Here is a 22,783-nt window from a genome sequence, read left to right on the forward strand (position 1 = left end):
ATGCCATCTCACCAGTCCAAGTGATCAATTTCAGTTCACAATTGATCATAATGAAAGGACTAAGAGTCAAAGGAAGCACATAAACAAATCTAGTACCTGCTAATGCTAACTGATAGAATAAATAAAGGGGAGAGTGATCCAACATGGGAAGCAAGATACACAGCAGACTCATAGAATTGCAGATGTCCTAAACAGCACTCTGGCCTCAGAATCAGCCCTAAAGGCATTCTGATCTGGCTGAAAAGCCCATGAGAGTATTTCAGGCATGGAAAGCCAAGACACTCTGGCAAAAAAAAAAAAAAAAACCCTAAATGAAAGATCTCTGTGAGTGAGATCCCAGTGGAAACAACAGGTCTTCAAAGAAGGAGGTACCTTTCTCTGAAGGGAGGAGAGAACCTCCACTTTGACTATGACCTTGTCTAAACAAGATAAGAGTCAGAGAACTCAAAAGGCTTCCATAGCCTTGGAAACTCATGACTGGAGCATAGGGAGATTACTGATGCCATAAACAGGAGTGTCAATTTGTAAAGTCAACAACAGGAGTCACTGTGCACTTACTCCTCATGTAGGATCTCTGTCCTTAATGTGCTGTACATTGAGACTTAATGCTATAATGAGTACTCAAACAGTATATTTCGCTTTGTGTTCCTATGGGGGTGCAAACTGTTGAAATCTTTACTTAATGTATACTAAACTGATCTTCTGTAAAAAAAAAAAGAAGAAATTATCAACTCCCAACTTGACTCTCACTGGGATTAAACATGACAATAGGTCTGATCTGATTTCTTCATCATTTAAAAAATCATCTATTATTTTTCACTTTATGTTTGTGTGGGAGCAAACTGTTGAAATCTTTACTTAATGTATGCTAAACTGATCTTCTGTATATAAAGAGAATCGAAAATGAATCCTCATGTGAATGGAAGGGGAGAGGGAGTGGGAAAGGGGAGGGATGCGGGTGGGAGAGATGATATGGGGGGGAAGCCATTGTAATCCATAAGCCGTACTTTGGAAATTTATATTCATTTAATAAATTTTTTAAAAAAGTGCCAGGGAATTCCAATTCCATCCCGTCAAGGTGGAATGTACCAATGCCATCTCACTAGTCCAAGTGATCAATTTCAGTTCACAATTGATCACACTGATAGGTCTAAGAGTCAAAGGGATCACATAAACAAGACTAGTGTCTCCTAATACTAACTGATAGAATAAAAAAGGGAAGAGAACGATCCAACATGGGAAGTGGGATACACAGCAGACTCATAGAATGGCAGATGTCCTAAACAGCACTCTGGCCTCAGGATTAGCCCTTAAGGCATTCGGATCTGGCTGAAGAGCCCATGAGAGTATTTTAGGTATGGAAAGCCAAGACACTCTGGCAAAATAAAGGACCTAAATGAAAGATCTCTGTGAGTGAGATCCCAGTAGAAAGAACGGGCCATCAAAGAAGGAGGTACCTTTCTATGAAGGGAAGAGTGAACTTCCACTTTGACTATGACCTTGTCTAAATAAGATAGAAGTCGGCCAACTCAAAAGGCTTCCAAAGCCTTGGCAACTCATGACAAGAGCCTAGGGAGATTACTGATGCCATAAACAAGAGTGTCAATTTGTTAAGGCAACAACAAGAGTCACTGTGCACTTACTCCTCATGTAGGATCTCTGTCCTTCATGTGTGGTTCAATGTGAATTCATGCTATAACTAGTACTCAAACAGTAGTTTACACTTTGTGTTTCTGTGTGGATGCCAACTGTTGAAATTGTTACTTAATATATACTAAATTGATCTTCTGTATATAAAGATAGTTGAAAATGAATCTTGATGTAAATGGAATGGAAGAGGGAGTAGGAGTTGGGAGGGTTGCGGGCAGGAGAAGTTAAGGGGGGTGGGGAGAAGCCATTGTAATCCATAAGCTGTACTTTGGAAATTTATATTTGCTAAATAAAAGTTACAAAAAAGAAGCCAGAAATGGGCCAGTTACAAATTAACATTTACTCTTATGATGAACAGGCCCTGATTATAGAACACCCAAGCCAAATAACTTATACTCTATAACCACCTGGGTGTGCTACAGCTTGAAGACAGTTTACACTTTTGGGTCACCTGTCACACTCTTGCCCCAACCACTTCCAATCCCCACAGCTTCTTCTTGAGAGCACTCCTCACATTGCAAGGATCTGTTGTGGAAGATTTCCCTCTGGGATCCTCAGGAAGCCCTGTGTTGTTCCAGATACTTCTGGGGGATATGGGCTGAGCTGTTCCCCAGTCAGGAGGTGAGGCAACAGGAAGTGGCAGCAGGAGGTTCCCCGATGCTTCTCATAGAAAAAAAGTATTATGGAGAGATACAGAGAGACAGGTAGACAGAACTCCCATCCACTGGTTTCTTCCTAAATGCCCACAGTGACTCTGCCGGGTGAAGCCAGGACCTGGGAACTTAATCCAGCTCTCCTGTGTGGGTGGCAGGCAATTAATCAGCCATCACCACTGCCTCCCTGGGACTGCATCAGCAGGACGCTGGAGTCAGCAGCTGCAGCCTGGAAGGGAACTCAGGTATTCCAATGTGGGACTCTCGGCTACAGGCCTGCTCCCAACAGTGCACTTCTGCTGAGTGCCTTCTGTTTCCAGGCACCCTGTAGAGTGCCTGCACTCCTCTTATGCATGGCACCATGAAGGAGTGAATTCTTTCCATGAGAACTTCAGGTCGGAAAAGCATTAGTACACTTTTTTTCTGTGTATAGTCACATAAAAATAGCAATAACCATAGAAACTTTCTCTTGGGTGCACTTACAAGTTCACTGATTGAAAATGGCAAATTTTATTAGACATGTATTCATTCCTTAATTATTAGATAATACTAGTTTTTATATTCTGGAAATCACCTGATCATACAGCTTGATATTTGATTGCACCACTCCTGCAATTAAATGCTATCATCACTCTCTGATCACCAGGAATGGCATGACTTCTTCATTTGTGGGAAGAAAATTTGACAAGACATCCACCACCGAGACAACATGGTCAAAAAAGATATAAACTCTGGAGCAAATATTTAGGACATTCACTTCCTGTGTATCTGAAACTCTATTTCTGGTGAACACCAAATCTCCATGTCCATCCCCAGCTCAGAGCAAGATCCCTCTTCTGTTTCTATGAGATTGGCAGCTGGAATACCACCTGTGCATCTAAGTAGAATCACAGAGGACTGGTCCTCCTTTGACTGCCTTATTTCACTGAGAACAACCCAGCATCCCAATTCTGGACGAATCGCAAGAAGAATTGAAACTGGGATGGAAACATCTATATGCTGCCATGTTTTCTGCAGCACTATCCCTACCAACTGAGACATGGAAACAAGTTCGGCATCCACTGACGGATGAAGGAATAAACAAACGGTGGTGCATGGACACAGTGGATCATCCTCCTCCTTTCAGAGGAGGAAATCTTGTCCTGCAGGAAATGTAAATATGTGTGAAAGTAGCTGGAACACTTGGATGGGACAAGATGGAGAGCTCCATATAACCTATCACTCACACAGATGAAAGTGAAATCTGAGCAGAGGACACATTCTTCAACACTCTTAGAAGGCCACACTGAGAGGCAGATTGGATTAAGTGCAAATCTCAACAACAGCCTGATGGGAGTCTGGCTAGATTGCTCTCCTCACTTTCTCCCAGGTTCCTCAAATGCAGGCGGAGTTGAAGTAACTCCGAAAAGGAAAACCATGGGTGAATCCCTGTATCTCTCCAAAAAATGAGAAATGGTGTTAAGAAGAGGGTTATACCCATTTGTGTAGTTCCTCACTTTTCACTGACAAAGCTATGCTAATGTCTCTGCTAAGGGATAACCTTGAAAATTACTATATTTCTGCACAAAAGAACCAGAAAGATGGTGTTCTCCAAGGAATGAGAGGAAAATCTCTAGTATCCCTTTCACATACTATTTCCCCTCATGGGTATTCTTGTCTGTGGAACTGCACAACAGCATGGGGAATAAACACCACTGAGAAGAACATGTACGAAGGTCAGGAGAACTGTGCAAATCAGAGAGCTAAGGGGACAAACAGAGTCTACACAGCTTAGCTCTGAAACTGCCTTCATACAGGAATGATCAGAGACTCCATCTCCTCTAACCATCACTAAACCCAGAAAGACAAATACTCTTCAAATTATAGCTAAGAAGTTCTCAGCAGAGGAAGAAATACATGAAAAACACAAGCTGGAAACGTTGGGCCTGAACGTACATCATTCATATCAAAAGGTAATGGATGTCTGGGCTGGCCTTAGCTCAGTGGTTCCTTCATCTACTGAAAATGTAACAGATGGAATCAAGTCCAGAGTGCAGGAAAAAGTGAAAATATCAAGTTATATGCCAATCAACAGAAAGGTACAAGTTGAAGAACAATGAGAAAGGGAAGAAGCTTGAACCTAAATGAATAGAGCCTCAGAGATGTGTGAACCATAGCAAGAGCCCTAACTCATAGGAGCCTGGAGGGGGTAGGAGGGTGGTGAAGTACAAAATATTAAAAGGAACAGAATGGCCAGGAACATCACCCTTTTAGGAATACAGATCCAAGGACTCAGAAGCATCTCAGGGACATGTGAACAATCCACAAGAAGAGAAAAAGAGAACTCTTGAAATCAGAGCCAATGGCATGTGCATACCCACATGAGCAGGGATGACTTCTCATCAGAAAACACAAACACCACAGGATACTAGAACCCTGTTCACCGCGTTTGGAAAGATAAGACCGCCCCAGGATTCTCCAGGGAAAAACATACCATGTAAGTTCCAAGCCTTCTATGCAGAAAAACTAGGATGGTGGAGATGAAGGAATACTAAGAGCAGTCATCAGAAGACCACTTGCTATCAAAACGGCACCAAGTGGATGGAATTCTTCTGGCTGAAGTGAAATCTTGTCCAGGGAATTCTGGGACATCAGGACTAATGAAGAGCAGGAGACACATGAAGTATATCACTGCTGGCTGTGTTTCCCCCGATAAATTCTCTAAACAGTGTCTGTAGAACCCAAAACAGAAAGCACAGACTCACAGGGTGGTGCTCCATTTATACAAAGGTCACACAGAGGGGGACAATCAAAACAGAGCATGGGTCAAAGAATCAGTGTGGCTGTAAAGTTTCATTACTCTGCTGAACTGGAGAGAAGGAACTCTAATTAGACAGGGAAAGCAACAGGACCCACAGTACTATTCCCGGAACAACTGAAACACAGAGACACTCAAGAAAAGCTGGATTGGGGCTGCTGTCAAGGAGCAATGTGCAATTTCCCACCATGCGGCACTTTCATGCCATATGGGTGCCAGTTCCAGTCCCACATGCTCTACTTCTGATCCAGCTCCCTGCTAATGTGCCTGGGACAGCAGCAGAGGATGGCTCAAGTCCCTGGGCCACTGTAATAGTGGGAGAGCCAGGGGAAGCTCCTCACTTTCTCCTGACCTGCCCTGACGGTTGTGGCCATTTGGGGAGGGAATCAGCTGATGGAGGATCATTCTCTCTAATTTTGCCATTCAAATAAAAAAAAATCTTTAAAAAGGGGCTGGGGAGATGGATCACCTCGGGATCTAGATGATGGGAATGGAGCAGTGACAAGATTCACAAATAGGTCTTTGTGGAAATCCATGTTGGCTTCCTCCCTGAGAACTGGCAGGAATGGGATCTCAATCATGTGGTCAGGATGTCTCTTCCAGCCTGCCTGGCCTCAGTCCAAGCTGCCAGCCCCACAGGCTCTGATGGGCACCTGCATTTCTGCTCTGAGGGTGCTCTGCTCAGTGTTTCCAGGACAAGGGAAGGAGGATACACACAGGGTGACACCAATGCTGCCACCTCCTGCAGGACCCGCTCGTCAGGAGACTGCTCCTCAGCAATCACTCACCTGCAGGGTGGGGAATGGGAAACGAGTCCAGCACAGCACCTGAGAGCTGAGGCCCTGGAAAAGCATTGAGGGGGCCCCCACACTACCAACACCTCATGGTGCTCCATCCACATACCCTCTGCCCTCAGCTAGAAACTGGGGAGACACAAGAGTCTGGAGGGGACCGGCGGCAGCCTTTGCCGGTACCACTTCCTCCCATGTCATCTGCAGATGTGCCACTACTGAGGTTCCACAGATGCAGCATTTTGGCCTTAGCACTTCTGAGGGACAGTGGCTGAAAGCTGTTTGGGACATCTACTGTTGTAGAGAGAATCTCGCGTTTTAAGAAACACTTTGGCGCCGGCGCCGCGGCTCACTAGGCTAATCCTCCGCCTAGTGGCGCCGGCACACCGGGTTCTAGTCCCGGTCAGGGCGCCGGATTCTGTCCCGGTTGCCCCTCTTCCAGGCCAGCTCTCTGCTGTGGCCACGGAGTGCAGTGGAGGATGGCCCAGGTGCTTGGGCCCTGCACCCCATGGGAGACCAGGAAAAGCACCTGGCTTCTGGCTCCTGCCATTGGATCAGCGTGGTGCGCCGGCCGCGGCGGCCATTGGAGGGTGAACCAACGGCAAAGGAAGACCTTTCTCTCTGTCTCTCTCTCTCACTGTCCACTCTGCCTGTCAAAAAAAAAAAATAATAAATAAATAAAAAAATAAAAAAAAAAAGAAACACTTTGGGAAGTAAATTTTGCCCCCCTCACCTGATCGCAGCAATGGGGGTTGACCACTAACCAAAAGGGATCCCATGCCCACATTGGGGTCACACTGCTGCCTCAAGCCATGGACCAATTGGAAGATGGCCAAAGTATCATAGGTATTACAAACCCTGCGTCAGACAGTCCTTTTTGATCCTGAGCAAACTGAGTGGCATTTTGGCACTGCTTTACTCTGTCTGTGGGCCTCAGACATGGCATGTCCTCCAGCACAGGGAGCACTGCCAAGAACAGGACGCCACCACCTCCTGAGCCAGGTCACCTGATCATCATGGAAATCTGAAAGCACTGGGGTGGTGGTCGGTGTGCGGCGGGCATATGTGTGCGCAGTGCTGTGGTGCAGCAGGCTCAGCCACTGCCTGCAACACCAGCATCCCATTTGAGTGCTGGGTTGAGTCCCAGCTGCTGCACTTCCAGCCCAGCAGCCTGCCACTGTACCTGGGAGGGCAGCAGAACATGGCTCAAGGACTTGGACCTTTGGAAGACTCTGATGAAGTTCCAGGGCCCTGTCTGTAAGTGACTATGCCAGCTGTGGTGGCCATTTCACGGTGAAATCAGCAGATGGAAGCTTGCTTTTTTTCTCACTTCCCAACTCGACCTTTCACACAAAATACATTTGTAACGGAAAGCAAAAGCACTTTGGGAGGTGAGGCTGAGGTCGTCCAGGTACACAGCAGTACACAGCCTTCTGGCCTTTTCCCTTCTGCAGCACCTGTTCCAAGCACTCTTGCTCCTAAAGACCAACCAGCCATGGGAGGCAGAGGAAGCAAGCCTGCAAAGTACATCATCCCATCATCCAGGATATGGACACTGTACCCCCGATACTCCACAGGAGGAAGCCATGGACATCTCTCCCCCATCTTCCCCAGTGGGGGGTAGCAATGGACACATCACCCCCATATTTCCCTGAACTGAGAGAGATACAGACAAATTATCCTCCTATGCTCCCCGAACAAGTGAAGTCATGACACCACACCACCCTATGATCCAACACGTGAGGAGGTCATGGGCACCACACTCCCCTACTCTCTCCCTCAGGAGGAGCCCATGGACACCACACCACCCTATGCTCTCCCACATGAGGTGCCAATGGACGCCACACCCCATATGCTTCCCCATGGAAGGAAGCTCTGGACTCCGTACTACCCTGTGCTCCTGCACTGGAGGTGGCCAGGGACACCACACCCCCATACACTCCTCCACGGGGCATGAGAAAAGCAAAAATCACCACTCTATGAGCCCAGAATAGGGACAGTCAAGTCCCTATGCTCCCCACAGAAGGATGCCATGGACACTTCACCCTGCTCTGTTCCATCACGGACAACAGAAATGTCAACTGCACCTCCTGCCCTCTGTCTCCCTCCTGCTGTTCCCAGGGGCAGTTTTGTGACTGTTCTTCCCACCTTTCCTTGCATCTTCATACCCAGTTTCTCAGCACCTATGGATATAGACCCTCCCGCGTGACCCTTCCTCCCTCCCCTCCAGGACAAGCACAACTCTGCCCCTGGCCAGCTCCTTTCATGGCCTCCAACTGGCTCCCCACAAGATAACATTCACTTATTTAATATTAAACACCATATTCTTTCTTTTTCTTTCGTGTCTGTGCTCTCTAGGTCCAGTGGGAGAAATGCTGGCTTGTGTGAGTGCTGACAGGAGGTCAGATCCTAGGGGAAAATGTTCCTATGGTGCAAGTAACAAGGGCTGGAGACCAGAGTGAGTCAATGGCCATAATGACTGCCTCCTGAGCAGAAAAGCTGTGGCTGAGGTGCTGGCACTGTGGTGTAGTGGGTGAAGCCATGGCCTGCAGTGCTGGCAAGCTTATGGGCCAGGTTGAAGCCCAGCTGCTCCACATCTGATCCAGCTCTCTGCTATGGCCTGGGAAAGCAGTAAAAGATGGCCCAAGTCCATAGGCCCCTGCACCCATGTGGGAGAGTGGGAAGAAGCTCCTGGCTCCTGACTTTGGATCAATGCAGCACTGGCCATTCCGGCCAATTGGAGAGTGAACCAGCAAATATATGACTTCTCTCTCTCGCTCTCTCGCTCTATCTCTATCTCTATCTCTATCTCTCTGCCTCTCCTTTCTCCCTGTGGAATCAGGCATTCATGTAAATAAAATCTTTAAGAAAAAAAAGAAAATCTGTGGCTGAACTTTAGGAATGGGGCCCAAGATCTAGTTAGCTCAGGACAGGAAGAGACAGGAAGTTTCAACCTTGCTGTGGCAGCAGCCACTTCTCACTTCCTCTCTGAGCTGTGGTCGGCTGGATCACACCTTGCACACACCAGCAATCTACACTCCACACATGCACACTTTATCTTTTAGGGAAATCTCCTACACTGACATCTCAAGCAGAGAGCATGCACCCAGCATCAACACTCACAGGCTAGGAAGAATAGAGGAAGAAAACACATCACTCCACAATAACCAAGGACAACAGTAATTCTAGGATGTCACTTATTCCTGGGTGATCTGATTGCCAACATGGGGGGAAGTCCTCACTCCATCTCTTCCATTCTGATCTGGAAAGGGGAAGGGAAGAGACTATTTTCATGAGAAACAAGCTAAGTTACAGTCCCATTTTTTAAAGAAGGATTGATTGTACATGTGAGCTAAAAGATGTAAAAGTGTATCAAAAGTCACTCCCAACCACACCACAAGACAAAACTTAACACCTGAATTCACCAACTCATCTTGTATCCCACAGAAAAGTGAGGTCACTGGCAAAACACACCTCCAGAAATTGCCTTGATTGGCAGAGGCAGAGAATCCCAGCTTAACTGAGCACAGCCCTATGCTGGAGCTCAAACGTAGGTAGGAAACACAGACTGTAATAGGGCAATTCCTGGGGGCACAGTGTTGACACACTTCAGAGGTTAAAGCTCCAGGAACAGGGCTATCTTTTCTAAAATAAGAGCTAATGAAGATTTTAAAGACTTATTTTCATTTTACTTGTAGAGAGAGCAGCACAAAGAGAAGGAGATAGCCAGACACAGATCTTCCTTCCTATGGCCCACGTCCCACACACCAGCAAAACCCTGTTGCTACCACCTCGAATGCTATCTTCCTCCTTCTTGCTCTCTCTCACACAAATCAAACCCCCAACTGAGCTGCATCACCTGGAAATCTCTAGGAAATACCTATTCCCACATACATGCCAGTACAGGTGCATCCCTAAATAGCTGGCATGGACTCCTCAGGATGTCAATCTCATCAAACCCAAGTCGCATCTGAAGTACCTGTTGAGGCAGAACTGGTTTGCCATCTGCTTGGGACACCCCCATTCCATATGGAGTTCCTGAGACAGAGTCCCACTGTTGCTTCTGATCCAGCTTCCTGCACACTTGTATCCTAGGGGGCCCCAGTGATGACCCCAGTGCTTGGGTTCCTGACACTCATGTGAGAGCACAGGATGGAGTTTCTGGCTTCAGTCAGGCCCAGCCCCACCTCTGTATTTGGGAAGTGAAGCAGCAGTCAGAAGTTCTTCATATTTCTCTCTCTCTCTCTCTCTCTCTCTGTCTCTCTTTTTCTGTGCATGTGTTTTTGTGTACATTTTTTAAGAAACAAACCACCACCCCTGAGCTTCTCATCTCCTCCTCCTTTTGGGAGGATTCTGACCATGACAGTTTTCAGAAGGAAAATGTGTAATGTCATATATTCTGCATTACTCAGCAAATATGGAGCCAGGGTTATGTGAATGGCTTAGTGGTCAAGTCTGGATTTAACCCCTGCTCTGAATACTTATGCCAGCTTCCTGCCTATGCAACCCTGGAAAGCAGCAGTGATGGCCCAAGTAGCTGGGGTCCTGCCACCCCAGAGGAAATCTGGATTGAGTTCCCAGGCCCTCACTTGTGTTCCCTGTCCACAGCAGGCATTTAGGTGTCATTCGGGGATGAAGCAGTAGATGGGAGCTCTGTGCCTCCATCTCTTTCTCTGTCACTCATATCAAATTAAAGCAAGGCAAAAGCTTCAATGAACTCCAAGTAGTACCCATTCACATTATATAAAGTGCAGTTTTTCCCCTCTAATCATTCCAACCATGGAGGGTTACCATTGACCAAATAGGCTCACATGCCAATGTCAGGGACATGCTCCTGCCTCCTGCCCTGGAATATTGGTCGATGGCCAAATTATCACAGGACCTTAATGGCCCGCTATGGTTTCATCAGCCCTCAACCAGGAGATTCAATCTAACTCTCAAATCCCTGATTGCCAACCTGGCACTTCTCACCTTCACCTGTGCATCTCAGAACACCCACGCTTGTGGTCCAGTCCAGGTAACACAGCTAAGAATGGGACTCAGCAACTACCTGAGCCAGGGAACCAAAACCCCTAGGAAATCCAAACCGCTGGGGTGTGAGGTAGGTGTGTGGAGTTCTGGTGCCATGGGTTAAGCTGCTCCTTGTGATAGGAGCTTCCACTGGGTTGCATCCAGGCTGCTCCAATTATAATACAACTCCTGCTAACAAACCTGGGAAGGCAGCAGAAGATGGCTCAACGACTGGGGCTTCTGCCTCCCAGGTGGAAGACTCAGAGGCCTAGGCTCCTGGCTTCAGCCTGTCCCAGTGCAAGCTGTTCCAGTCTCACACCTCTCTCCCTAGCCCTGCTTTTGAAACAAAAAAGGCACTGGGTGTGAGGCTGAGTCAACCAGGAACTCAGCAGTGCACAGCCTTTTCCCTCATCTCCATGCCTTCTGAGGAACTGTCCATGAGACACCTGTACTATTCAGTACCAACCAGTCATGATCTGAAGACTGAGATCAAGACATCTGCATTGGTCATGGAAGGCACTGGAGAAAGGCAGAGTGGGAGAGGCCATGTCGCAGCCCCCTGGGCCAGGGACCCCTCTCCTGCCCCTCCCAGCTCCATCTAACTCTCCACCTCCTTGTTACTGCTGAAGGCCTTGCACAGGACACAGCTGCTTAGGTCCTTCACTGCACCCTTAGGCCCCACTGCTGCTCTCACCCCCAGTAACTTCAGCCTCTGCATTCCAAGTTAGCCTGGGACCATGGCATCTTTACATGGGATCCATGTCCCCTGTCATTGTCTGAGGGAGGCCACAGCCCTCTAGCACCTCCAAACACACACTTCAGTATCTTCCTCACTTGAACTCTCTGGCCATCAAGGAGTTTTCACACTAGTAAGCAGAGAACTCTTTTTCAAACTCAAATTGGTTCTTGCCACTCCCCTACTCAAAGTGCTCTATTGACTCTCATTTATAGAGAGAACTCTGCAAGCAACATTAAAACATCCAAAATTACCCCAAATTATTGTCCTGGACAACGTTATTTTCCAGTACACAATTAAGTCTGTCAAAACAAGCCAGAGTTTGCTTTGACCATGAGCTTGCCCATGGTGGTAAGTACAATGGTCCCAAGCCCAAATGTCAAAACTATCAAGGCAACATTTAACTTTGTTGATACGTGAAGTGGCTGACAACTTCCCTTAGATAAAAGACAGACTAACCCAACAGCATTACAGGAGAGCTGGGTCATGAGGGAAGTTCTGACACGCTCCTGGGAATCCAGAAATGCACAGGTGCGCCCTTCTCTGATGAGAGGGGCTCACGGTGCTGGACTTCTCACACACATAATGACTAAAGCCAAACATCCAGTTCCTCCTGGGGTACTAGAATCTACCCATGTGCTGGGAAGATGGCACCAATGAACACCTTGAGCAATCAGGCTCTTATGAGCTTGTCTGGCAGACATCTCACTCATGTTGTGCCACCTTGTTGTGAGCCCAGGGGGGCCTCCAAAGGAATCACTGACCCTGGGAGTGTACAGGATCAGGATCTCCCAACATAAGCAGAAAATCAAGGGAAAAAAGCAGCCAGTTGACACTATCTCTGAGGAAGTACAGACATGGATCTCACTAGTTCCTGGGCACTCAGCTTTTACAATATACTCAAAGAAATTCAGGAAAGTATGCAAACAGAGTTCTGGAATTCAAAATCAGAACAATTGAAAGGCTCACCAGAGGGGCCAGTATTAGTTTTCTAGTCACCATACCTCTTTATTGCAATCTGTGTGGCATTAAAACTGGAAGCTGGACCATGGTTCTGGAGGGCAGAGCCTGAGGTCAGGAGCCTCCTGCCCTCTGCTCTATCTGCATGCTCCAGGCTAGGACCCTTCATGGTCTCTTCCTAGCTTCTGGCAGTTGCTGCAGTCCTTGGCTTGCTTGCTTTGCAGTGCATGCTTCCACTCTCTGCCTGGGTCATCCCAGAGCAGCCTTCTTCCTTCCTTGTCTAAGAGGCCACATTTCTCTGCCAATGGAAGGACAATGGCATTTAGATCAGGACCCACTCTAATACAGGATGATGTATCTTCACTGATTCTACCTGTGAATACCTTTTTTTTTCCAAAAAAAAATGCATACACATACCCTGAGGGCTAGGACTTGAACATAGAGGACATAACTCTACCTATAATAGGCCTTTGAGGAGGCAAAAGCATCAGTGAACTTGTGGATTAGTCCCTTCAGATGACCCAGTCTAATGAATAGTTAGCAAATAAATAGAGTTCCAGAGACCTGTGGAACACTACTAAGAATACCACATAGTCACTGAGTCCCACTGAGAGATGACAGAGAGAATAGGATGGCAAGACTACATAAATTATATCCTAAGCTTCCCCCAGTGTTTTTAAAACCTGCAACCACAATATGCAAATGTTGGGTATTAGCCCTAGTCATTAAGCTAATGCTTAGGACATCTATGTCCCACATAGGAATTCTTGCATTTGATCCCCTACCTCTGTCTCTAGTTCCCGCCCATGTGCATCCTGGGAGACAGTGGTGATGGCTCAAGAAGTTGGGTGCTTTCCAGCCACATGGAAGACGTGGATCAAGTTCTCAGTTCCCAGCTTTGGCTCCTGTAGTTGTAGCAAGCATTTTAGAAGTGAACCAGCAGAGGACATCTCTTTGATTCTGTCTATGCAATTAAAAAATAACCAGGAAGTTCAATGTACCCTGGCATTATAATTTCATATCATAATAAGCTGAAGGCCAAAGAGAGACTCACAAGAGTGAAACACTATGTATAAAGGACCTGAGAGATCAACACTAGGATGCCTGCAAATTGTTCAGAAAAGTGCTGCCAGTGAGGTCGCAAAATTGGGAACTTCAAACACTGCTTCAGCTAATCCCCCCAGAAGTGTGACACTTTCTCAGAAAGTTAAACACAGGGCTGCTGTGTGGTCCAGATATTCTGCTCAGGGATATCTAAGCAGGAAAAAAAAATCTTTCCTTCATGTAACAATCTGAAGCAAATGTTCATAGTGGCAGTAGTCACAGCAGCAACAAAAGTGGAAGTGGCCCACTTTCACATGTGGAAATGTTGAAGGGCCTGTGTATTAGGATGACTGTGAGGTTAAAAATAAGTTAATTCAAAGCCTGAAAAAATTGGCTGCTATGTCATAAGAGCCATTGACATAAGTATTCACTTCCCAAGTATCCAGTAGAGTTAAGGAGACCTGAGTGCTAGTGTCCTCAGAGGAGGGTCCTCACAGGTGACAAATCAGAAAATAGGGCTTTCTCTTCCACACTGGCATGGGACTGATTCTTCACAGCTCACGAACAAAACCTATGGTCTTGAGATGTAGTGTAGGCAGAATAGCGGCTGTGTCTTCTGATGGTTTCAAGGCACTGAAATAAATGAGATTAAATGACTTCCCCAGATTTACTTCACTGATGATTCGTGAATCTTAAGGTGAATGTACAGCTGGATTCCCTAAGCATGGAGATCCCTGAACCCTGAGACCACAGATGCTACCCTGGCCATGGAACCAAGGACTGTCCTCCCACACTTTCCAAAAATCTCCTGGGGGGTTGCAAGACACAGCTGATGTCCTTGAAGATGTACATGACCCCAAATCCCAACTAACCTCATGGCTCAATATTTCAATCCCTGACCAAAATGCAAATACTTCCCTGACATGCAGCCCCGCTGAAGAATCAGGGGGTCCACACAGTGTCCATCCCACCATGGCACATGGCTCAACCTACCACTCTGCATTGAGGCATCGCTGTGGTCAGGGACCACCTGGAGTGACCAGTACACTGCTCAGTTCCCAACAGTCAGAAGCCAGGACATTCCAAACCAACTGCCCATGTGACAGGCAACAGAACTTGGTGAGGAGCAGTGAGGAGGCATCAACTTGGATGTGGGCCTGCAGGGCTGCTGCTCAGCTGCTTCAGTGATATCCACAAGCCCCTGGGTCTCAGAGTGAGGGCTGGACTTGGGTTCACATCTAATCATGGTTGGCACAAGGTCTAGAATGGGGGAGGGGTCATGGACACTGCCTACCCCTCCAGGATATGACCAGGCCATCTCTGGGACCTCAAGGGAATCAGCCCTCACTCACAATACAGTCCTATAGCTTTTGTCCAGAAGATCCCCAGGATTGTTCACTTAGGTTTTGGCAGAGTTCCCAGCCAAAGGTGAAGGGTGAGAGTTTAGCTGTCTATCCAAGCACCCCATGTGACTCCACATCCCTAAGGGAGTTCCCCATGCAAACTCTGTCCTCACTTCTGCCCTTGACCAGAGAGCTCAGCTGCTTTGATCCCATTTACTCAGCCTGCCAAGTTCCTCTGTCAGGTCAGGGTCAGCACCTGTCTGTGGTACTGGACTGATGGGTAGGACATAAGGGAAGGGCCCCAGGATCTTTCTGCAGGGGTGCAGGTCTCTCTGATCACCACCCTGAGTTCACTGTGCCACCCTGAGGTGCGGCCTTTGATTCAGGTGCTCATGACCTCTGCGCAGGCCTCACTGGCAGAACAAACTCACCACCATCCCTGCAGCTCAGTGAACACTTCCAGCAAAGTGCAACCACTAAGTCCCCACCAAGACAAGTAACAGGGTCACCAGGAAAGACCATGACAGGGAAAAGCAACAGGGCTGTGGAGCATCAAGAGCATGTTGGGGGTGAAGCAATGGCCACCCAGAGCAGAGCAGCACACGGCCTCCTCCATTAACCCTGTGCCAGCTGTAGGAATTATTCATTTGACTGCTGCCCTTCCAGTGTCCAGCAACAAGGAAAGCAGAGGACACAGAAGAGGAAACAGGAGACACCAGCAGGGCCACTGCCCAGGGTGCAGAAGAACCACCCGTGGATATTGGGGCAGGTGCTGTAGCGCAGTAGATTAATCCTCCATCTGCAGTGCCAGCATCCTATATGGGTGCCAGTTTCAGTACCAGATGCTCCTTTTCCAGTCCAGCTCTCTGCTATGGCCTGGAAAAGCAGTAGAAGGTGGCACAAGACCTTGGGCCCTTACACCCACATGAGAGACCTAGAAGAAGCTCCTGGCTCCTGGCTTTAAATGGGCTCAGCATTGGCCATTGCAGCCATCAGGGCAGTGAACCAGAAGATGGAAGACTTTTCTCTTTGTCTGTCCCTCTCAAATAAATAAATAGAAAGAAAAATCTTTTTTAAAAAGCCCATGGGTATTTCTTTCCATGCCAGTCTCTCCTCTTGGGGCTTACAGCTGTCTCCAGGGGACCATTTTGCCTGCATTCCTGCCTTTCCCTGCACCTCTTGGCCAGATTATCTAAGCCCTAGGGATGTGGACCCTCATAGCTGCTGCTGTCCTACCGCCCAGGCAGTGTCTGACGAGGGACACATGGCCATGGATGCAGGACCCCCTTGCCAACCTGCTTCCTGCCTTTCTCTGGCCTCCAGACCTGATTCCTTAGTCTCTTCATCTGCAGACCCTCCCGTCTGTCTGATCCTCTCCTCTGCCCTCCAACCTGTGGCACACCTCTTACTCAGGAGAACCCCTCGTCTTGTGGCCTCCAGCTGTCTGAACATTGAAATTAGATGGCAGTGTTCAATACAAAAGCCTCCCTGTCTCTTGTGCTCATGTGTCTGCTCTGCAGATCCTGTATCAGAAAGCATTGGACTGTGTGACAGCTACCAGGGAAGGTCTAATCCTATTGGAAAGTTTCCATCATGTGGGCCAGGGGGCTGTGGAGCCCAACACACTGGTGTCCACAAGGACTGACCCCTGAGCAGGAAGCCTGTGGCTGAACTGAAGGGATGGGAGCCCAGGATTCTCTCCTGGCTGAAAAGAGTGGCTGCTTCTCCTTAACCAATTACAGGATGGGGGCCTCTCAGCTGCCATGCCCTGCCTGTGGTCCTTGTGGGACAGAACAGAGTCTTTCCTCCTGGCCCCACTCTCTGGCCCACCCAATAGAGCTGTCTTGCAGGAAGGTTGTAAAGCCCTCACCTGTCTGCACCGCTGGCTGATTCCGTGAAAGAATGCTGTGGCTCAAATGTCCTCCCAAAATACCTGTGCTGGAAACTTAGCCCCCAGTGCAATGGCATTGGAAGGAGGGACCTTTTAAAAAAAAAGGCTTATTTCTCTGGAAGGCCAGAAACAGAGAGAGAGATTTTCCATCTACTGGTTCATTCAGCAAATGACTTCAACCATCATGGTTGGGCCAAGCCAAAGCCTTGAGTTAGGAATTCCAGCTGGGTCTCCCACATAGTGGAAATGGGGCAAGCATTTGGGCCAAATTCTGCTGCTTGCCAGGTGCAAAAACATCAGCCTTGCCTGGTACCACCAAAGCCTGACTGTACTCAATCATTTGAGCATACTTTACTCCACAGTGCCCCCTGCCAGACAGCAGGGACCTAGTAGGTTCAGCCTGTAACATGTCCATGTGCCAGCCTGTAACATGTCCTTGGCTGGCGGGCTCCCTGTCTTCCCCCACCACTGGGGCAACTACAGTGTTCTCATTATGCATTTAAAAGATTTTTAACGTTATTTATTTTGTGGTGACAGCATCATGGCACTATGGTTTAGGCTGTCAACAATGACACTGGCATCTCATGCTGGAGTAATGCTTTGAGTCCTGGCTCCTCCACTGCATATCTGCCTTCTTCCTAATGTGCCTGCAAAGGCTGAAGGCACCCCAAGTGCGTGGGTCCTTGTACCACATGTGGGAAATCATGATGGAGTTCCACACATGGCTGCTGTGGCCTTCTAGGAAGTGAACCAGTGGATGGAAGATCTCTCTGTGTCTCCCTCTCTGTCACTCTGCCTTTCAATAATGAATACATCTTCAAAGTCTTTAAATTTCTGGAGAGGCTGAGACACAGATGGTACTCCCATTTTTTGGTTCATTCCCAAAATTCTTGCAACCAACTGGGATGAACAAGGTAGGGACTGAATCTGGGAGCTGGAAATGCAACGAAGGATTCCCATGTGGCTGTGGCTAGCAGGAATTGACTTACTTGAGCCATCACTGGTGCCTTCTAGAGTCTGCATTAGCAGGAAGCTGGAATCAGGAGCTAAAGACAGGAAGAACTGAACCTAGGTACAATGAGGTAGGTTTCTTTTTTTTGTAAATATGCGTTGTATTTATTTGAAAGACAGAGTCACAGAGAGAGAGAGACAGAGAGAGAGGTCTTCCATCCACTGGTTCACTCCCCAGATGGCTGCCATGGCCAGAGCTGTGCCAATCCAAAGCCAGGGGCCAGGAGCTTCTTCTGGGTCTCCTATGTGGGTGCAGGGGCCCACGAACTTGGGCCATCTTCTACTGCTATCCCAGGCCATAGCAGAGAACTGGATCAAAAGAGGAGCAGCCTGGACTAGAACCGGTACCCATATGGGATGCTGGCCCATCAGGCCAGGGCTTTAACCTGCTGCACCACAGCACCGGTCCCGATGTGTGGGTCTCTTAATGAGCATCTTAATCACTAGGCTGAATGTCCTTCTAGTGATTCTTACTATTTTTTGATCATCAGCTTTGCCAATAACAATGTGCACTGGAAACACAGCAAATTTGTTGCCACAAAAATTAACAAGATGCTTTTCTTGTATAACATTCTATCAATGTAGGCAGAAACTGAAAATCACAGGTTTCATTTTTTAAAATAAGTTGGTCCATGCCACTGAGATCTGGTACCAGACAGGGATGCCCACTCTCACCACTGCTATTCAACATAGTTCTAGATGTTTTAGACAGAGCCATCAGGCAAGAAAAAGAAATTAAAGGGATACAAATTGGGAAGGAAGAAGTCAAACTATCCCTCTTTGAAGATGATATGATTCTTTACTTAGAGGATCCAAAGAACTCTACTAAGAGACTATTGGAACTCATACAAGAGTTTGGCAAAGTAGCAGGATATAAAATCAATGCACAAAAATCAACAGCCTTTGTATACACAGGCAATGCCACAGTTGAGAAAGAAATTCTGAGATGAATCCCATTCACAATAGCTACAAAAACAATCAAATACCTTGGAATAAACTTAACCAAGGATGTTAAAGATCTCTACGATGAGAATTACAAAATCTTAAAGAAGAAATAGAAGAGGGTACCAAAAAATGGAAAAATCTTCCATAGCCATGGACTGGAATAATCAACATCATTAAAATGTCCATTCTCCCAAAAGCAATTTATAGATTCAATGCAATCCCAATCAAGATACCAAAGACATTCTTCTCAGATCTGGAAAAAATGATACTGAAATTCATATGGAGATGCAGGAGACCTCGAATGGCTAAAGCAATCTTGTACAACAAAAACAAAGCCGGAGGCATCACAATACCAGATTTCAGGACATACTACAGGGCAGTTGTAATCAAAAAAGCATGGTACTGGTACAGAAACAGATGGATAGACCAATGGAACAGAATTGAAACACCAGAAATCAACCCAAACATCTACAGCCAACTTATATTTGATCAAGGATCTAAAACCATTTCCTGGAGAAAGGACAGTCTATTCAATAAATGGTGCTGGGAGAACTGGATTTCCACATGCAGAAGCATGAAGCAAGACCCCTACCTTACACCATACACAAAAATCCACTCAACATGGATTAAAGTCCTAAATCGACAACCTGACACCATCAAATTATTAGAGAACATTGGAGAAACCCTGCAAGATATTGTCAAGGCAAAGACTTCCTGGAAAAGACCCAGGAGGCACAGGCAGTCAAAGCCAAAATTAACATGTGGGATTGCATCAAGTTGAGAAGTTTCTGTACTGCAAAAGAAACAGTCAGGAGAGTGAAGAGGCAACCGACAGAATGGGAAAAATATTTGCAAACTATGCAACAGATAAAGGGTTGATAACCAGAATCTACAAAGAGATCAAGAAACTCCACAACAACAAAACAAGCAACCCACTTAAGAGATGGGCCAAGGACCTCAATAGACATTTTGCAAAGGAGGAAATCCAAATGGCCAACAGGCACATGAAAAAATGTTCATGATCACTAGCCATCAGGGAAATGCAAATCAAAACCACAATGAGGTTTCACCTCACCCCGGTGAGAATGGCTCACATTCAGAAATCCACCACCAAGAGATGCTGGTGAGGATGTGGGGAAAAAGGGGCACTAACCCACTGTTGGTGAGAGTGCAAACTGATTATGCCACTATGGAAGTCAGTCTGGAGATTCCTCAGAAACCTGAATATAACCCTACCATTCATCCCAGCCATCCCACTCCTTGGAATTTACCCAAAGGAAATTAAATTTTCAAAGAAAAAAGCGGTCTGCACCTTAATGTTTATTGCAGCTCAATTCACAATAGCTATGACCTGGAATCAACCTAAATGCCCATCAACGGTAGACTGGATAAAGAAATTATGGGACATGTACTCTATAGAATACTATACAGCAGTCAAAAACAGTGAAATCCGGTCACTTGTAACAAAATGGAGGAATCTGGAAAACACTATGCTGAGTGAAATAAGCCTGTCCCAAAGGGACAGATATCTTATGTTCTCCCTGATTGGTGACAACTAACCGAGCACCAAAAAGGAAACCTGTTAAAGTGAAATGGACACAATGAGAAACAGTGACATGAGCAGCCCTTGTCCTGACTGTTGATGAACAACTTAATACATTATCCCTCTTAGTATTTTTTTGTCTGTTCTACCTTATACTATTGTTTTAATTCTGTAATCATTACACAGTTATTCTTAAGTGTTGAAACTTAACTGAAAAGTGATCCCTGTTAAATATAACAGTGGGAATAAGAGAGGGAAGAGATGTACAATTTGGGACATACTCAAGCTGACTTGCCCCAAACGGTAGAGTTAGAAACATACCAAGGGGTTCCAATTCAACCCCATCAAGGTTGCATGTACCAATGCCATCCCACTAGTCCATTTGATCAATTTCTGTTCACAGTTGATCAGAATGATAGGACTAAGAACCAAAGGGATCACATAAACAAGACTAGTGTCTGAAAATACTAACCAATAGAACAAAAAGGAAAGAATGAACCAACATGGGAAGCGGGATACAATGCAGACTCATAGAATGATGATGTCCTAAACAGCTCTCTGGCCCCAGAATCAGCCCTTAAGGCATTTGGATCCAGCTGAAAAGCCCATGAGAGTATTTCAGGCATGGAAAGCCAAGACACTCTGGCAAAAAAAGGACCTAAATGAAAGATCTCTGCAAGTGAGATCCCAGTAGAAAGAACGGGTCATCAAAGATGGAGGTACCTTCCTCTGAAGAAAGGAGAGAACTTCCACTTTGACTATGACCTTGTCTAAATATGATAAGAGTCGGTGAACTCAAAAGGATTCCATAGCTATGGCAACTCATGACAAGAGCTGTGGGGAGCAGGGTTCATCTCCCACAACATGGCGGGGCGCCCGGGAGACAAGTAAGTACTGAGACTGTGGACTGAAACTAACTCTATGCATCTGATCTCCCACCATATGGCACTGAGAGGGAGCAAACAAATCTTACACAGCTGCTTTGTCAATTAGCTGATTCCTGACACAACCTCTAATTGGAGGAAAGTGGCGTGCTCAGTACGTGGGCAGCGGAGCATGGATTGGTGGGAGAGGACTATAAAAGGGGGAGAGAGACAACATGTGCGGCCCCCTGAGAGTTGGTCGGAGAGCTCATTGTTGCCGCTCCTCCACGAAAGCGGGTGAGCGGTGGGGATGCCGCTCCTCCGCAGAGGCAGGGGAGTGGCAGCAAATCCGGGAAGGACAGGGGAAAGAAAACAGTGTCTGGTGTTCTTCCTCCGTGAAAGTGGGGGAGCGACAAAGAGCCTAGGGTGATTACTGATGCCATAAACAAGCGTGTCAATTTGCTAAGTCAACAACAGGAGTCACTGTGCACTTACTCCACATGTAGGATCTCTGTCCCTAATGTGATGTAAATTGTGATTTCATGCTATAACTAGTACTCAAACAGAATTTTTCACTTTTCCCAGGCCCTCACTTGTGTTCCCTGTCCACAGCATGCATTTAGGTGTCACTCGGGGATGAAGCAGTAGATGGGAGCTCTGTGCCACCATCTCTCTCTCTGTCACTCATATCAAATTAAAGCAAGGCAAAAGCTTCAAAAACTCCAACTAGTACCCATTCACATTATATAAAGTGCAGTTTTTCCCCTCTAATCATTCCAACCATGGAGGGTTACCACTGAACAAATAGGCTCACATGCCAATGTCAGGGACATGCTCCTGCCTCCTGCCCTGGAATATTGGTTGATGGCCAAATTATCACAGGACATTAATGGCCCACTATGGTTTCATCAGTTCTGAACCAAGAGATTCAATCTAACTCTCAAAACCAGCTGATGGAAGAACTCTCTGTCTCTCCCCCTCTCTTTCCACCACCCTGCAACTCTTTCAAATAAATCAATAAACTTAATCAAAAAAAAAAGTTAGTGTGGGTCATAGGAGAGTGTGAGGGATGGTCAGGTAGCTAGGTGCCTGACACCCATGTGGGAGATCTGGATTAAGCTCTGATCTGAGCTACTAACTGGACACAGCCCAGTTGAAAATATAATAAGTCAATCTACACAGAATACACTCTCATGACTAATCAGATCCCAGAGCAAGTATGGGAGCACCTCAAGATTACTCTGTGTATATTTTTTTCTGGCTCCTGCATGGCTGAATACTTCCTTAAAAAACTTTATTTACTTTTTTTAAAGGAATACAAGTTTCAAATATACAACTTTAGGAACATAGTTATTCTTACCACCTAATTCCAATCCTACCACCAACACTCCCACGTTTCCCGTTCCTCCCACTCCACTTCCCAATCCCATTCCCCATTAAGATTCATTTTCAATTAACTTTGTACATAGAAGACCAATACTCTGCTAAGTAAAAGATTTCAACAATTTGCATGTACACACACAAACACACAGACACAAACTATTGA

At 46.6% G+C, this 22,783-nt stretch overlaps 2 long non-coding RNA genes across 4 annotated transcripts in view; one reads left to right on the forward strand and one right to left on the reverse strand.

Annotated features, from left to right (window-relative positions):
• Window positions 1-22,783, forward strand: part of LOC149119918 (uncharacterized) — a 248,561-nt gene that overhangs the window by 69,379 nt on the left and 156,399 nt on the right. The gene's annotated exons all lie outside the window — the stretch shown is intronic.
• LOC127489167 (uncharacterized) overlaps window positions 1-22,783 on the reverse strand; it is a 72,610-nt gene that overhangs the window by 12,557 nt on the left and 37,270 nt on the right. The window contains exon 4 of one of the 3 annotated variants that reach the window (XR_016227435.1): window positions 12,642-12,895. The exons of the other annotated variants lie outside the window; for them this stretch is intronic. This is a non-coding gene — a long non-coding RNA (uncharacterized LOC127489167). The remainder of the gene's footprint in view (window positions 1-12,641; window positions 12,896-22,783) is intronic. 3 annotated transcript variants of the gene reach the window in all.

The sequence above is a fragment of the Oryctolagus cuniculus genome, chromosome 21, assembly GCF_051225735.1.
Source record: "Oryctolagus cuniculus isolate XC-2025 breed Fujian yellow rabbit chromosome 21, ASM5122573v1, whole genome shotgun sequence".
In the NCBI taxonomy this organism is placed as follows: Eukaryota; Metazoa; Chordata; class Mammalia; order Lagomorpha; family Leporidae; genus Oryctolagus; species Oryctolagus cuniculus.